Raw genomic sequence first — 5065 nt, 5'->3', positions numbered from 1 at the left:
AAAAAAAAAAAAAAAAAAAAAAAAATCAAAGAAAGAATTCAAGGAATTTCTAGAAATGGTTGGATGGTGTCACCTGTGGATACCTAACCTTGGAAGAATTGGCACATGATTGTTTACAAACAGGTGTAGTACAGTCTTTTTGACCAGGAACGATTTACTAATGGAAACAGATTTGCTATGAAGGAAAAACGGAAGGCTGGGTAAGCCACAGTCACAGTAGAAAAGGCAATGAAGGCAAAACAGTTATCAGTAAACATCCACTCTGAAGGCTGAATTGCTTTAACTTGAGCCCTGGAATTATAAGAAGGAAAGCTGTCTAATGTCTACTAACTCAAAATATACTTTTAGACTAACATGTGCTCACAGTGCAACTTAGAAACAAAGAAAGATTGTAATCTTCACAAGGAATCCTATGAAATGTGGTATAGAGACTAAGAGATTACTTGAGGCAATGAAGAAACACGAAGAAAAAGCAGTGATATACTTCACAACACATCAGACAAACTGATATAGTTAGAGGGAACAGAAAAGAATTTCTCTATAAACAATGTCAGCAAACTTGTCTCAGAAAGAACTCAGAAAAAAAATTCAAATCCCTAAATGTACAGAAAGAAAAAAACAACTTGGTAAAAAAAAGTGCATAAAGATTGCCAAAGGATTGTGGGTAACTTCACTTGGACAATGTGTTGAAATTCCATAAATAATGAAGGAATTAATTGAGTGAACTCTTAAGTGTGTGCATATACGAACTGAAGCTTCAAAGAAGATATTAAATAAATACACTGTAGGAAATAATATGGTGCTGATTGCTAAGACTGTTTATACAGTGAAGTGGAATTACAAAAAAATAAATCTTAAAATCCAAAGACCTCCTTCTGGGAAGATGAAGAGAAGTTTCACGCCTGGGGAACTCCGGCAAACTGATTTTTCCAAATCAGTTTATCACTGTAATGAATATAGATACTTGTTACTAATTGTTGATACTTTTTCAGGCTGGCCTGAAATTTTCCCATGTCAAAGCAGTATGGCAAGAGAAGTAATAAAGATTTTGTTAAAAGAAATTATACTAAGATTTGGCAATACCAGGAGATAGAAGATTTTCAGATAGAGGACCTCATTTCATTCCAGAAATAGCAAAGAGGTGCCAAGATTTTTAGAAATTAATGTGGAATTTATATATCCCATAGAGGCTGCAGTTTAGCGGAGATATAGAAAAGATGAATCAGGCAATGAAGATGCAACATAGAATATTGTGTCAGGAAGTCCAGAAGAAGTGGATTAAGCTTTATTAAGAGTTAGAATAATCTCTAGAGTTACAGAAGGAAATTGTTCATTAAATTTTAAAAATTTGCATAGGAAACATTATACTCTAAATTTAACAGGGCAGGAAACAAATGCATCTTAAGGAATATCAGGTTTTCAGTGATTACCTGGCATATTTGCAAAGAATTCTTGCATGTCCCTAGAGGTACAGCCAACTGAGAGCTCTTCTGCCTTTGATCTCACTCATATCTCTATTTAAGTCAGCAGGTCCAGTGTATCCTCCTGAAAAGAAAAGCTGCCAACACAAAAAATGGAAGGGACTTCACACTGTACTACTGTCAACAAACCAGAACTTTACATGAGATTCAGAAAGATGATACCTCTCTTGGATTTGAAGAGACATACAAATTTCTGACATTCTGATTTTCTTATCTAGGAGTATGGAATGTCATTGCAGTTGAATTTCTAGTAATATCAGCTATTGTCTGTCTGTATGTTATATTGCAGTATGTATCTGAGTGTTGCATTAGACTAACAAACTAAACACAGAAAAAATGAGACTAATCAAACCTTTCTGAAAAGAGAAGTCTCAAGGGAAGGAACTGTTAAAAAATAACTTAAAATACTTAGCTAAACATGTTTGAATAATACAAATAATACAAACAATTTGCACCTTGTAATTCATTTGTGTTAAAATACTTAGTATATTTAATTAAGAACAACCCAGAGTAAATAAGCTCCAAGGAGAAAAATAATCAGGATGTTGGCAACTTAAAAAACAAAAAAAGAAAAAAGAAAAATCAAGGTCCCTGCAGCCTCAGCTAAACTCCCTTCATTATAATACTAAAAATCATGGCCATGGGTCAAAAAAACCTTGAGACAGTGAAGAAACTTCCTCTGACCATGAGAACAAGAAGAAGTACTAAGCAAAAGTATTTTTATTGCACGCAAACTACTAAGATATCAATCATAAGAGGTTCAGATGGAAAGAAAAAAAAAAAAAAAAAAAAAAAAAAAACCTTTACCAAATTTGTCCATAGAAGAGTTTCATTGCGTCATATCCACTGGGGGGGCGGGGGGGTGGAGAGGGAAGTACAAATTACAATTCAGCAATATTAAAACAAAAAAATCTCAATTTAAATCAGAAATTACTAAGTTATTGAAGAGCAGAAGATAAAAACTGATGTAAAAAAAAAAAAAAAAAAAAACAGAAAAAAAAAAAGGAAATCAGAGTAAACAAACTACTCTGGGGACCTTACCTGTCTACTAGGTTGAACACAAATGATAACAGAAAAGTGAAGAAGAGCAATCAGGATGTACAAATCAAATGTAAGTATATCCACAAAGAAGCATAGCTATGGAAGTTATAAGGTAAAAATAACAGCCTCAGGGCCTTTAACCGTCATTGCAAAATGACTGAAGCATAATGACAGCTGCAGAATATGACTCCACAATGATTTAATATAAACATGTGAATTCTCACGCAGTTACGTCACTGGTTCTTAACCATAACTCACATGAGAAGCAAGAATAAGCAGTTCTTTGCTATTATAAATTCCACAATTAGCCAGCATCAGCACCGGCAAAAGGAAAACAACCGCAGCTCATCACTTCTAAAGGCACTGATCTCACTGACAATAAGCCTCCGTTCAGAACCACGGAGAATGTCCGGGACGGTGACTTTGGTACGGCTAGAATAAGATCATACTCCTTTCACGTCACGCACAGCAAGAAAAGAGGGCCTAGAGAAGAAGGAGCTGTTCACGCCGGCTGTGAGGGCCTCATCTTCCCAGCAAGCTGCTACGCGTGGTTAGCCCTGCTTGCCAGAAAGCAGCCGAGGCTCTGTCTATCTGCCTGCCTAGGGGAAGCTGCAGAAGAATTCCTTGGTTTGCTTTGCTTGTGCGTGCGGCTTTTCTTCCACCTGCCAGAACGCCTTTCTCTAACCCCCTGAATTCTCACACGCTTACCTTGCCAGCTCTCCCCCATAACACACCCACGTGGGCAGCGACAGCAAGCAGCTGTCTGGTGCTTAGCTCTCTGCCAGGTGAAACCACAACAAGGACACAGTTGCCAGCGTGCAGAAATTAGACCCGTGTGTATCTTCCTAAAAGTGCATGTCTGGAAAGGATAAGACGTTCCCCAACTAGACTGCCCTCGGGGCCTTTCAGCCACGTTCTTACACTGCGGGCTCTGCATTTTTGTGGCGGCAGGAGTCAACCCCGCATTTTCAGTAGCGGCTTTGAGCCACAGAAGGCAAGGTTAGCCACTCACGTGTCCCTGCTGAAACACCTGGGGACATGTCGCTCACTCGGAACGCTGAAAAAAAGACGGAGGCACCAGCCGGACCGCATAAAGACAGTCACGACGTGCACTCGCTCTCTGCGGTTCCCAGCCGAAGGCAGAAACCGCCCCCCTTGGGGTCTCCAAAGGAGCAAAGAACTACTCTCCAAAGCTCTCTGTCAGCCGCTTTCCCACTCCCAGAATTTACTCTTTCAAGGGCTTTGACTAAGCGTGGTGCGCAGCAGAGCGCTTCTTACCAATTGACCGGGCAAATACTGACAACTCTGGCATGCAGAGCCGACGCTGCTGCGCCTGCAGCTGCTCCACGGACCCCCGCCTCTGCCCAGCCACGCCGCCCGGTCACCAGCTGCCAGCGCTGCGCACAATGCGTGCCGGGATGGAAAAAGTGCCGCGGGTGAAGGACTGGACCTGCTGCCAATTGGCTAGAGCCCGGAAGTAGGTGGGGCCAGAACCGGAACTCCCTCCCACCTACCTACATAGGGAGGCGCCATTTTGTCGTAGTCCGTGTTCCACCCTGGGGAGCCGCCATTTCATGTTACTCCGTACCCCACGTGGTTTTGTACTGCTTAGGGCTCGGCTCCCTGGCTCGTTCCTTAACTCTTTCGTATTCCCAGGCCTCCCTCTGACTGCCTGCCCAATTCCCTTGCTCCGGGAAGCGCTCACATGAAAAAAAACTGATCCATTCCTACACAGTCGCAGCAGGCAAACACGTCCCGGTGCTGGCACTGGTGGCTGTCTCGTGTCTGACGCGGGGTTTCTGGAGACCAGCGGCACTAGGGGCACTTTGATCCCAGCTAACAACTCTGCCAGCTCCACTTCTCATTTGGCAATAGCGACCCGCTCGCACCTCCCACGTGAGGGTCTGATGGGAAATCCCTCGCCCTTCCCGTGCGCAGCCTCTAGCCCTCTGCTAAGTCACCGATAACCAAGGGCAGTCCCCGCCAGAGGGCCCCAGTCATTTCAGCCTAGCGTTTGATACAGCCATGGAAGAAGCAGCCGTCACGTTCAGGAGCTCTCGGCACGCCACCAGTGACAGCAGAGCGCTGCAAGAGCAAGGCTCTCCTTGATATTCCACTCCTTGTCACGCGTAAGCACGTTCCAGGCTCCTGGGCCCAAATATTGAGCTAGGCACTCCTCTGCTTCAGGAAGCGACTGACAAAAGGCGTAAAGCAGGCTCTCCTGCTGCACCCCTCTGTCACTGCTCCCAACACAAGTGGTCTCAACACACAGAGAACCGGCTGTGCAGCAGACTTCAGGGCCTGCAAAGGACTCCCTGCAAAACGCTCACAGCCACAGCCCTTTCTTCCCTGCTCTCTTAACAGGCCAGCAGCGTGACTTACACTTTGACACAGCCTGCACAATTCCTTCTCTTGGGAAAGCACTGCACCTCTCTTCCAATACACGCAACAAAAACTCTGCTCTCTCAATCCTGCTTCCACAACCTGGTTTCTGGCAATTCCACAATTAGCCAGCATCAGCACCGGCAAAAGGAAAACAACCG

The 5065-nt window shown here is 43.6% G+C and overlaps 1 long non-coding RNA gene across 1 annotated transcript in view; it reads right to left on the bottom strand.

Annotated features, from left to right (window-relative positions):
* LOC122191359 overlaps positions 1–4255 on the bottom strand; it is a 6402-nt gene extending 2147 nt beyond the window's left edge. Inside the window, exons 1-2 of the long non-coding RNA XR_006182377.1 lie at positions 3801–4255; positions 1431–1558 (exon numbers count right to left, since the gene is read on the bottom strand). This is a non-coding gene — a long non-coding RNA (uncharacterized LOC122191359). The remainder of the gene's footprint in view (positions 1–1430; positions 1559–3800) is intronic.
* Between the last annotated feature and the right edge of the window lie 810 nt (positions 4256–5065).

This window comes from Lagopus leucura, unplaced genomic scaffold, assembly GCF_019238085.1.
Source record: "Lagopus leucura isolate 7727_CA_CO unplaced genomic scaffold, USGS_WTPT01 185-0_obj-0_obj, whole genome shotgun sequence".
Classification (NCBI taxonomy): Eukaryota; Metazoa; Chordata; class Aves; order Galliformes; family Phasianidae; genus Lagopus; species Lagopus leucura.
Note: the sequence above shows the minus strand (reverse complement) of the source record. Positions and strands in the feature narration are given on the sequence as shown.